The following is a 13,359-nucleotide window of genomic DNA, read 5'->3' as shown; positions in this document are numbered from 1 at the left end:
GCAACCTCAATTCTACCGAAGCTTGGATGTTGTCCAAAAGTTAATAAATAAAACAGAATGTGATCATTTGCTAATGCAATTGTTACATATATTCAATAAAAAAACTGTACAAAGACAGAATATTTAATGTTCAAACTGATGAACTTTTGTTTTCATAAATATAAACTCTGAATACATTCTATTTTTAGAAGGTTGTAGAGTATAACTTCAATTGTGTTGCTTTGCATCTGTTCGCTATAGAGGAATGCCTTTTTTCGGCAGATTTGCAGCTCAATCAAGGGTAGAATGTCCTGAAAGGAGCATGCTACCCAGTGGTGGAAAAAAGTATTCAGATCCCTTACTTCAGTAAAAGTACTAATACCACCATGTGAAATGACTCCACTACAAGTAAAAGTCCTGCAATCAAAACTTACTCAAGTAAAAGTGCAGTCTTTATGCAGAACGGCCACACTCAGGATGGCAAATATATTATAAGATAATTATTATTGATGCAATTATGTAAGCAGTGGGTTTTTTCTCAAGCCAGGGCTCATTGTAACTAATATACTGTTATGTGGTCTAATTTAATAAAATGTCTAATCACTTTAAATTGAACATGTTTTTATGTTAAATCACCTGAAAAGTAACTAAAGCTGTCAGCTAAATGTAGTAGAGTCAAAAGTACAATATTTGCCCTTAAAATGTAGTGAAGTCGAAGTATAAAGTTACAAATTTGGATATACTCAAGTAAAGTAAAAGTACCTCAAAATTGTACTTAAATAATTGAGTAAATGTACTTAGTTACATTCCACCACTGATGCTACCATACACTACTGACATGGTGAACATCAGCATGCTGAGTTACATGTAGCGTCTCACAGAACTGCTGCAGTGGCTGCAGACTTGTAACAAGACTTGTAATGTGTATGTCACATGTGCATGAAGCTTCAGTCTGCTCACAGGATCCTAACTGACAGTTCAGAAGACTGCTTATTATTACACATGTACTTATCTTTTATTATAACTAATGAAGTGTTGCATAACATACAGAACGCCTGAGATATCACATGCATGAAAAGTTCAGTCAGGTCAAAGAAATGAAAATAAATATTGTCGTGATGAAGTACTGGAGTCTAGATAAGGCTTTCCCCATACCCGATTCTTTTCACTTTTTTTTAAGGTTATTTTCACAATGTTTCTGTGTTGCTACCATATCTGGACATATGCAGAGTTGAAATATCAAGAGTGGAGGAGAAACTTGTTTAGGAGGTGTGTGTGTGTGTGGGTGGGTGGGTGTGACTGAGCAGATCCTCCACACACACACACACACACACACACACACACACACACACACACACACACACACTGGAGGAGTAAAAATAGTTGGCAGATGCTTTGGAGCGTCCCTCCGCTCTCACATGTTGCAGGAGGCTTTGGTTACATAACAGAGTGAGCGGTCCGGTCCGTATCAGAAGGAGCGGGGACAGGCTGGGTGAGAACCGCAGAGGAGCCAGAGGTGGTTTAGGGTCACAGACGGCTCAGGGGTTTTTCCCACAGCGAGGGCCGTCCACTCTCCTCTGGTCCTGAGGGATCCCTGGCATGTTAGGACCCCGAGGGGGGTGGGAACGGGAATGAGCACTCCAACCTGAACCCTAACCCTGGACACACACAGCCCCTCCTCCCTCCGCACTGTGTTTACATTTCTGGGACATGGCTGTGTGAACGCTGCAGATGAAGGAGCACGGAGCATGAGAGAGCAACAGCTGTGTGTGTGTGTGTGTGTGTGTGTGTGTTTGTGTTTTTGTGTTATTGAGATATTGAATAATATTCTTATGTAACCGTTTATAAAATCCATCATATAGTTATTAATATGGCCATAGTGTGATTTAAAAAATTGTCAATCAATTGTCCAAATGAATTATTTTAGCAAAATCCTTATACATTTTTTTTTATACATTTTTTTTTTAAATATATTTTTTATTTTTTTATACATTTTTTCTTTGTCAGATCATGTTTAACATGTGACTCAACAAGTCATTTGATCCAAGTCTCAAGTAAGTCCCAGGCAGGGATAGAGCACTTGGGTCCTGGACTTGGACTCGAGTCGAACTCGCAGTCTGATGACTCTGACTGTCTTAAGACACGAGTCTTTAACTTCCAAATCCAAGTCATCAAAACAGCAGCATCAAATAAGTCGACTCAAGTCACAATACTTGAAGTCCATGTGTTTGATGTGTGTTCATCAGTTCTGACCCCAAGCCGAGTTTTCGGGACTTGTGACTTGACTCGCACTCTGATGACTCTTTAAAGGCGCCAGAATGGAGAACTTGACACAATCTAGGAACTCAACTCAGACTCAGGTAATGATGACTCGACTCTGACTCTTCTTGGTGACTTGGACTCAGACATGAACACTGGGGACTCAGGACTTGCACTTGGACTCGAACTCAGGTATTGATGGCTTAAATTTGGCTGTTCTTTGGTGATTCTGACTTGGACTCGGACTCGAACACTGGTGACCCGAGACTGACTCAGACTCAAGACTCGACCACAATACGAGTCCCAGGTAATTTTGTCTTGGACAGGTCCAGCCACAGGTTATGCCAAGTCAAGTCATGTCCTCAGTTATGGCAAGTGAAGCAGTTTGAGATTCATGAGTCACATTCCAATATTTTCAAATACCCACAACTGCTAAGTCAAGTCCCGAGTCTTTAACTTCCAAATCCAAGCCAAGTCTGCTATCATTGATGTCTGTCAAGTCTAATTGCAAGTCATCAAAACAGTGACATCAAAGAAGTCACGAGTCATAATGACTGAAGTCTCTGTCTCTGTGTTCATCAGTTTGATGATTGTACATGTGTTAATACATGTGACAATGCTGTTATTTTTTCCACTTTTTATCCTGCTGAATGAAATGATGTTACTCTCTGTGTACTTGTAAAAACTGTACACATGAGGAAAAAGAAAGCCAGTATGTTTGGAGGTCTCACTCTGAAAACTGCAGTGAACCAGCAGCAATCAGTTCATTATCGATTAGCTGTTCGACAGAAACTATAACTATAACTGTAAACAACTACTTTGATAATAAAAACAATGACATTTGTTTTTTTTAAATGGTAAAAGGTTAAAAGGTATTTTTCATTTTTTTTCAGTTTTTTTATGTAATGAAGAAATGAAGAGGACAATAGGCAGATTACTTTATAATGAACATGATGATAAGTTGCAGCACTATTTTTTTTTGCCCTCTCATTTTAAAACATCACATTTTTCAACATTTGCATCTATAAAAGCAAACAGGAATTGGCTCTGGGTGACTCGAGCTCTACTGAAGCAGGATTGCCTTTTTAGGCAGCCACTACAGGGAAACATTTTTAAGGCTCTTGCCAAACAGCTGCGCTTTTACTTTGAAGGCAAACAAACACATTGAAATTCTTCAGTGACTTCCTAAAGGTACAGAAAGTTAGAAAGCTCCGTCACTGATTGAAGGAGCATCAGTTCATAGCTGTTGTGGTTTCCAGCAGCTGAAAGTCAGACTGTCTGGATGAACTTTATTGTGAAGGGCTGAGGCTGCAGGTGAACCATCACTGTGTCGTCTGGTGTCCAGGTCTGCAGTTTGTCTCATTACCACTAGAAGGCACTGCTGGACATGTGAGCTCAGAGCCTCTACAGGTGTCCTGTCAGTCTGTGATGGACAGTGTCTGACACTCACAGTCTGAGCACATACACTGTAAAAAAGATAAACAATAGCTACTCAATAAAATTGAGGCAACAGATTGCACGCAATATTATTAATTAAATCTAACTACTTTACAAGCTGAGTTAATAACAACTTAACAGGAAGTGCCAGTCAATTAAAAACTAATTTTATTAATTAGAGACTAATTCTATTATGTTGGATTAATTCAAAATTCTCTTGATTTAGAATTACATTCACATAAAGATTATATTTAATGTGATCAAAATAAGTAGATTCTATCTCAAACATTTTTATATTAAAGTTACTTAAACAACTGCCTCAAAATCAAGGACACATTTATATTTAATACATTTTATCAAATATATTAAGTAAAATTAAATGACTACAGAATAATTTATTACAGTGTACAGACAGTCACTGGTGGTGTTTTAAAGCCCAATAACTATTTATTTATTTATTTGTTTGTTTTGTTTTTTTTTGTTTTCAGGACTGTCCTGATGTTGAAACCAATTCATTTTATTTTCATGTCATTTAATTTGAGTCTGATCTGTATTGAGGATAGAAGCTGCCAAACATACAAAATACATGAACTCGATAGAAAGATTATTATGACATTAAATATACCTAAAATAATATTCTACATAAAATAAATGTCGGCATTACTGAAATAAAATGTGACATAAATTGATATTTCTTTTTGCATTTACTTCTCTGTTTTTTTTAAACCTTTGTATCAGCTATCGTATTTCTATTTACTTTCCTGTTTAACTGTCTATTTTATTTATTTATTTGTTTATTCATTATTTTATGATTTTTATGCATTTCTTCATGCATGTATTCTTCATTATGCAACTTATTGACAAATAAATGCAAAAATAAATAAAGGAATATAAAAAAATCATAAATATGAACAAATAAAAGGGAGCATTACATAGGAAGGTAAATAAATAGTGGAATTAATATAAAACAAATACATGGAGAAGCATACATACATACATACATACATACATACATACATACATACATACATACATACATACATATATATATATATATATATATATATATATATATATATATATGATGCAATGAATGCAAACCTTAAAAAAATAATGACATTTATTAAGTTATTTATTATTTAAAGTTAGTAAATAGTAAATTAGAGAAATAGGATTTTCATTTATCTCATAATGAAGAAAGGCATGAGAAAAAATTAAGACAATATTTAATTCATAAATGAAAGGGAAAATTTACAAAGGTAAATAAATGAAGAAACAAATTAAAACAGAAATATCAGTGTATTAATTTATTGAGTAATTCAATTATTTATTTATTTATTTTCTTAATAGATTTCTTCAAGCATTTATTCTTAATTATGCAAATAAATGCAAAATAAATGCAAAAATAAATAAAGGAATATAAAAAAGAAAAGCATAGATATTAACAAATAAAAGGGAGAGTTACATATGAAGGTCAATACAAAGTGGAATTAATATAAAACAAATAAATGAAGTAGCAAATTAAAAACAGAAATATCAATTTTTGTCACATTGTATCAATTAATTATGACAGCACTTTTTAAAAAATATTCTCTTTGTACAGTTTAATGGCATGTTAATTTCTTTATTTGCAGCTTCGGTCCTTCTATCACCTAAAGTCACAACAATACAGTACAAAAAATCATCCTTTGGCTTTTTATTTATTTCCTTATCCTACATTGTTACGTGACATGAGTCAGTCCCTTTGTGAGAAATCGCTCTCAAAGTGTTTTGCCTCTTTCTGTGTCTGCGGTTATGTTTAATCCTCTGCAAATTAGCCCCACTGACAGTGATTGAAGGTAACATGGCTTGCAATCGCACATTTAGCTTTTCATCTTTTCATGTCATTACCAACGGGGAATGCTCGTCAAAACAAAACAAAACAAAACAAAAACTTCTGCATCATTCCAGCAGCTGCTTATCGAGACATGTCTCAGACTGTCGAGCTCTCGCTGTGGGAGACTGTCCAACATGCAGAGTAAACACAAGAGTCCACACGTGTGTTTTTAAGTTTCCAAATAATTTTCCTAAATCTGTACAGGGCTGCACACACCCTTATCTGACTTACACACACACACACACACACACACACACACACACACATAAAGACACAAAGATGTACTTTGGACAGTGGTGGAAGAAGTATTCAGATCCCTTACTGCAGTAAAAGTACTAATACCACACTGTGAAATGACTCCAAGTAAAACAACTACAAGTAAAAGTCCTGCATTCAAAACTTACTGAAGTTAGAGTACAAAAGTATTAGCATCAAAATGTAAAATTACTCTTTATGCAGAATGGATCCCCTCAGATTATTTCATATATTCCATAATGATTTTTCAAGCTCATCCAACCTACCTACCTTCCAACACCATCCAACCTAACTTACTCAAAAATTATATATTTCCTTCATCTCCTGGATCACAGATTACCTGACAGGAATGTCACAGTGTGTCAGGTGGGGGAACTGTGTTTCTGGGACATTAATGAGCAGCACAGGGGCTCCACAAGGCACTGTTCTGGCTCCATTCCTGTTCACACTGTACACAGCGGATTTCGGATCTGATAAAAGCCTTCAGTGACTGGAATCACAAGAACTATCTCCTACTCAACACCTCAAAGACTAAGGAGATGATCAGAGATTTCTGCAGGTTCAAGCCCCCTCTTCAGCCAGTGAAAGAAACAAAAGATCCTTCTCTCCTACAGCCATCAGGCTGTCTCATTCTTCAAGAGTTAACAGACTAACTGAATTTCCCCTCTGGGATAAATTAAGTAATTTTGATTTGATTTGATTTGATTTGATTGATATGAAATATATAATTAGATTATTTGGATTGATGCATTTATGTAAGCAGCGCTATAATTTTTATAAAGATAGGGCTCATTTTAACTACTTAATATATTGTTATGAGTTTTAATTTAATAAAATGTCTTTTCTGTTAAATCTTGACCTGAAAAGTAACTAAAGCTGACAGCTACATATAGTGGAGTAAAAAGTACAATATTTGCCTCAAAATGTAGTGAAGTAGAACTAGAAAGTAACATAAAATGGAAATACTCATGTAAAGTACAAGTACATGAAGTAAAATTTAAAAAGTATCAGCATCAAAATGTACTGGAAGTATCAAAAGTAACAGTACTCGTTATGCAGAATGAACCCACTCAGATTGTTTTAAATATTCTAAATATAGTATTGGATTATTTGTATTGATGCATTTATGTAAGCAGCATTTTAATTTTGTAATGACAGGGCTCATTTAATTTCTTAATATACTGTTATGTGGTTTAATTAAATAAAACGTCTCATCATTTTAAGTGTATCATGTTTTTTAGAACCTGGTCTCACAGGAATCCGTGAAATAGCCACGGATTTGCTTAACTCATGGATATTTTTTCCTATTGGTTTGTTCCAAGTCACGTGACTTTCAAGGTCCCGGCGGTCAGAACAAAAAACATGGCGGACAGTTCTCTCATTTTAAGGGAAAAAATCAATATTTTGACTTAGTTTTTGCATAAAAATGGATTTTGATCACATTTCTAGCAAGAAATATATGTTTTATTTTCGAAATATTCACTCAGTGAATGTACATAATCACTTTTTATGTTGGAATAGCCACGGGATATGACTGTCATTAACTTGCATTGTAGCGAAATCCGTGTCAGTTTCACGGAAATTTGAGTGATTCCGTGGCTATTCCACAGATTTTGAGTTAAGCAAATCTGTGTCTATTTCACGGATTCCTGTGAGACCATGTTGGTTATTTATGTTAAATGTCAACCTGAAAAGTAACTACAGCTGGCAGAGTAGTGGAGTAAAATGTTCAATATCAAAATGTAGTGGAGTAGAAGTATAAAGTTACATAAAATGGAAATAATCTAGTAAAGTACAAGTACCTCAGAATTGTACTCAAAACAGCAGAGCACACGTGACAGTGTGAAACACATGCACAAACAATAAAAACCTTTAAGTAATATTTTCAGGGTTTCCTCAGTTATTGTAGCTCAGCTGACTGACTGAACATAAACACCAACTCGCTCCAACACTCACAATCAATGCCGTCTGCCTCCTCTCACACAGTCACACTCTCTCTCCTCGTCTCACGCCCACACACACACACACACACACACACACACACACACACACACACACACACTGGTGCACCCAAAGCGGTGATTTGAAGCTCTCTGCTGTCCACACTGAGCAGGCTGGGCCCGGCTAACTGGGCTGAGTCTCCAGCTCCCAAGATGCACAGCTGTATATTTAGCCCTGGGTCATTTTCCCCAGAGGCCCTGCTCCGCTCTGGGCGCCGCTCAGGGGGGAAACTCCCAGCATGCTCTGCCTCCACCTCTGCCTTTCCTAAAGGAGTGGGCTATAATTTGGGTAAATTGGTCAAAGGAGCCACTGTGCTCATGTGAAAGAAAGCACATGGTCCGTACGGCCGGCGCTGGCAGAGATAAAGAGCTGCGGGTGGAAGTCACACTCTGATGTGCTGTACTTATAGCAGACAGACATGTGGCTGCTCCACGCTCTCTCATCAGCTGGCTGACAGCTTTCACAGGGACGCTGCAACAAGAAGCAGAAGCTACAAACTTCAGCCCATAATGCATATAATTAGAGCGAAGAAGCTGTGTGTTGTGTTCTTAAGGGGACGACATATGCATAATGTTTTCTGTAAGTTTGGCTGTCATTGTGTTATGTAATAAACACATTGTGCTCACCAGCAGAAGAAAACACAAGCAATCAAACAGGTTGTATAGAGGTTAAAGCTGTGTAATAGTGAAATTACAACACAAACTGTCAGTTTACAGAGCAACATCCTGCTTCAACTCTGACCTGAAGCACTTTCTATTCACTGTAAAAAGTTATTTTACAGATAATTTTTCTATAAATTTGGATAATATACAGTACATACAGTGTATGTATTTATATATCACAGGTAAAACAGTACATGTACAAGTAAACTCTAAAAAGAAAACGTTTTTTTCCAGAAATGTACTGTTTAAAATGTGAAATGTGTAGAAATGTGTAGAAGAACTGATGGATGTGTGGTCACAGCAAATATTGATTTGATTTAGATTTTTCTTCTGTTTCCTCACTTTGCATTTTGTTAATTGAAAAAAATGAACCATTAACCCTTCTACTTTTTAAAGCATTCTTATTTAACAGTCTTTTTTACACCAGCCCAAAACTTTTGCACAGTACTGTATGTATGTGTAGAATAACAAAAAAAATGTAAAACTTTGTTATAACTTTGTTACTTTTGCTGCCAGATTTCAGCGATTTCAAATAATTTATTTTTTTATTATTATTTTTTACACAAAATTTAAAGCTTTACTGTAGAAAAACAGAAAGTTGCCTTAATTTTACATAAATAATCTATATTACAAATCTATAATGACCCATTATATATGTTATGGTTAATATTTAAAATAAATTTTTTATAGAAAAAAACAGGAAAAAAAGCCTGTAAAATAATCCAGTACCTTACTTGGAAATAACGTTTTATCTTTTTATAGTTTACTTGTGCACGTACTGTTTTCCTGTGCATTAAAGATACAGCTTAGATAAAACATTTGAACTACTTTGGATAAGAAATATTGTTTTACAATCACAGTCCTTCCTCTTCTTACCAATAACCTTTATAGCTTAAACATCGGGGAATAGTCTTTTGGTGCCTGAATTTCTTTTGCATTCCTTTAAAAAAATAAATAAATTACATTATAAAAGGAAGCATAAAAAGACGACGCCGCACTTTACACCTGTATCTATGAATAGTGACAGAAAGCAGCTGTAAACACCTGTAGACTGTTAAAAGTTGTTTTTATCTTTGACATTGACCAACAATAACTCCCAGATTGCTTCATTCTGAGCTCTGAAGCAGGAAATACTGAAGTTGTTTTCCTTTTAAGCAAGTCTTTTCAGTAAACTCTATTTTTTACGTCTGTTACTATTTCTCCACCACATGGGAGATCAACAGCCTGCATTTAGCTCCTCTCATGAGAACAAATGCAATATGATGCTCAGCTGACTTGGCTCAAGGTGGTGGCATGGCTCTGGGCGAGGGAGGTGCCAGTCAGAGAACCAGAGTATGTTTTTGTTTTGTTAAGTGGATAGACTTACTGTCCAGAGGAATATACGTAATGCTAATGAGAGCTCTGGGACTGCAGCTCTGTTCCCCTGCAGGTGCTGCACAGCTCTTGGCTACAGAACAATGATTTCTCCCTCTCTTCTTCTTTACTCAGGCATATTGTGTAATTATGTTTAAAGAGCATAGAGTGTGCAACAATCTGTTCTGCAATCAGTTGTGTGGCTAACATTAACATTAGCTGTTTCAGCTGCACTGTGAGGAAGCCTCAGTGTTCATGAGCTGAAGTTAAATCTGCAGCATCACTGTGACAGAGGGTTATAACAAAAAATAGTTGTTGCTTACTTCATCCTCGGTATAGACTGAAATGAAGCTATTACATTTGAAATATATATATGTGTGTGTGTGTGTGTGTGTGTGTGTGTGTGTGTGTGTGTGTATATATATATATATGATGAAAAATCACTTCAGTATCATCTCTCACTATCTCTATCTATCAATCTATCAATCTATCTATCTATCTATCTATCTATCTATCTATCTATCTATCTATCTATCTATCTATCTATCTATCTATCTATCTATCTATGTATATATATAGATGTATATATATGTATATATATATATATATATAGATAGATAGATAGATAGATATATAGAGAGAGATGTATATATATATATATATATATATTTATATATATATGTATGTATATATATGTATATATATGTATATCGATAGATAGATAGATAGATAGATAGATAGATAGATAGAGATGATACTGAAGTAATTTTTCACAATAGTTCTCCAGGCTTCTTTCTATGTTCTCTGAACTCTAACCTCTTCAGTCTGTGAACCAATAACACAATTGTGCAATGCATAAACCAAAAGCCAGTTTTTTGGCTAAATATTGATACTTGGCAGCCATGAATCGATAACATATTGCCATGCAAAACATCGCAATACTATGCTATATCGATTTATCTCCCACCTGAACTGCAACTTTTGTGCAGATTTTGGATTTAGGTGTATGCATTGCATTGTCATTTCAAAGTCTAAAGTGGTGTTATTTGTACGCAGAGTGAAGGTTGGGCTGGTCATTTAATTCCCCCTTTTTGTTTGTCATTGTGTTCTCAGGGACATTCTATACCTTTTTCTGTTTTGGACTCTGTGGCTCTTCACTCCCCTCAAAGCATTGAGCAGTCAGTCTGGGTACGTGCTGGAGTCTGAACACAGTCCCTGACTCTTGACTTTGAATCTTAACATCACTGTGACACAGCAAATTCTCATCATTTGAGTCAATGAAATATAGAGTCTCTGAAAGCCCGGGCTTTAAATTTGTCATTTCAGAGATATTTATTGTGCGTAGCTTGCAAAATTGTCTTTCTTGAAAAAATCAAATGTCTTTGATATAATTTCTGGCCTCAGCTCCACTCTAAATGTCTCCTTTGAAGAGAAACACTTCCTCTGTGGACTGTTTTGCTGATACACAACTTCCCAGGCTCTCTCATGCTTTCTGAATTAGCCCCAACGACATACACACACACACACACACACACACACTCCGGCCATCTGGCTGCAATTGTACGAAACGGAAACGCACATGTTAGAATCTATCATTGTGAGAATTGTTTGTGTCTGTGTGTGTTTTTCTGGGTGCACACACACAATAGGCTCTATTTGTGTGAGAATGCCTGCGGCTGCAACCTCCGAGCAAATCCACAGTCTGCATTTAGAGGCTGCTGCTTCCTTTTCCTTCATTCCTAGAAGCAACTTCCACTTGTCTGATGTGCAGTTACACACCTAGCTGGTAGAGAAGGCAGAGAGTTGTGGTAAACATTTCCAGCTGTGTTGCCTTGACACTGTACTGGTGATTTAATCAACAATCCTTTTATTTCTTGGCTGTTTTTTAAATGTTTTCAGTTGGTATGTCACTGGTTAGGATAGTTCCAAAATCTCTCTCTCTTTCTCTCTTTTCCTGGATGGTGGTTTACTCTGGGCGTTGAGTCTGTATTCTGGGGCCTGCACAGCACAGACAGACTATAATTTACCCTTTGCATCTGTTTATATTCCACTGAAGCGTTTTACAGAAGCAGAGCATCCTCGCTGTCACAGTGCAGCTCTGACTGTCCAGAGATCACCACCATGGAGGAGGCTTCCACTTAGAAATAACACTTTCTATTATTTCACAGCATAAAGCTTGCATGATCTCTATTTTAAAGGATACGTTTGGTGAAATTTTACATTGTGGTATTTGTTATACGAAGCCTGGTATCTTAAAACTGAAGTTTAATCCCACATACCGTCATGGGAAAAAAAATAGACCATTCTCTTCTATAATTTATTGTTCATTTTAATGCCTGATACAACTAAAGGTATATTTGTTTGGACAAATATAATGATAACAACAAAAATAGCTCATGAGAGTTTGATTTAAGAGCTGATATCTAGACATTTTCCATGGTTTTCTTGATTATGATTTTGGTTATTATCACGAAAACCATGGAAAATGTCTAGATATCAGCTATCATTAACTCTTATGAGCTACTTTTGTTGTTATCGTTATATTTGTCTAACCCTAACCCTAACCCTAATCGGACCAAGCGCTCAATGCTAACTTTTTTTTACAATTGTATACGCTGTATTGGGTCGATGCTGTTTAAGTTGAGTATCAATCTGACACGTTTTTGACAATTCCTTAAATCTCTATTCCATCAAAGTATTCAGGAGTCTCTTCTGCTCTGTAGCAGGAGGATCAGCAGACACAAGGATCCTCACAGAAATCTCACAGAAATAGAATAAACTGCCATGTCCCGTCCTCTCCTACATATAGATATGACTGATTCTTTCAATAGACTGAATTCGTTATGCTTCATTTCGTCAGTAACATCTGTGCATGTGTGGTAGTCTGCGGTGAGTCGAGCCCACACAAGCTCATGACATCATGGACGGCTCTGATGTTTTCTTCTCCTGCTCTCAGCCTTGAACCTCTCTATCTATCTCTCTCTCTCTCTCTCTCTTTACCTTCATTCTCTCCCTCTGTACCCCCAGCCGGCCCTGATCTGTCTTTATCTCCTCTCTGTCCCCTACTTCTCTCTCTCTCTCTCTCTCTCTCTCTCTCTCTCTCTGTCCATAGCTGTATATGGCGTTGTAAAAGGAGAGTTCCACTGCTGGACTCTCCAGTCTTGGCTAATGGAAGCAGACTTGCCTCTCTGTGTAAATATTTGCACAGAGGGATTATAGATGGTCCCACGCATTCAAGGTGGAGTCCCGCTCTGCTCCAGGCCACATTAGGGCAAAGAATGGCTCTGAGTGTAGCTTCCACATAGCATGAGAGGACACGATGTGACACAACACAACACAACACAACACAACACAACACAACACAACACAACACAACACGACACAACACAACACAACACAAATCAACACAACACAACACAACACAACACAACACAACACAAATCAACACAACACAACACAACTCAACTCAACTCAACACAACACAACACAACACAACACAACACAACACAACACAACACAACACAACTCAACACAACA

The 13,359-nt window shown here is 36.6% G+C and overlaps 1 protein-coding gene across 2 annotated transcripts in view; it reads left to right on the top strand.

Annotated features, from left to right (window-relative positions):
- tns1b (tensin 1b) overlaps nucleotides 1–13,359 on the top strand; it is a 196,481-nt gene that overhangs the window by 97,297 nt on the left and 85,825 nt on the right. The window lies entirely within an intron of this gene.

The sequence above is a fragment of the Centropristis striata genome, chromosome 10 (assembly GCF_030273125.1).
Source record: "Centropristis striata isolate RG_2023a ecotype Rhode Island chromosome 10, C.striata_1.0, whole genome shotgun sequence".
In the NCBI taxonomy this organism is placed as follows: Eukaryota; Metazoa; Chordata; class Actinopteri; order Perciformes; family Serranidae; genus Centropristis; species Centropristis striata.
This window is presented reverse-complemented; position numbering and strand designations above follow the sequence as displayed.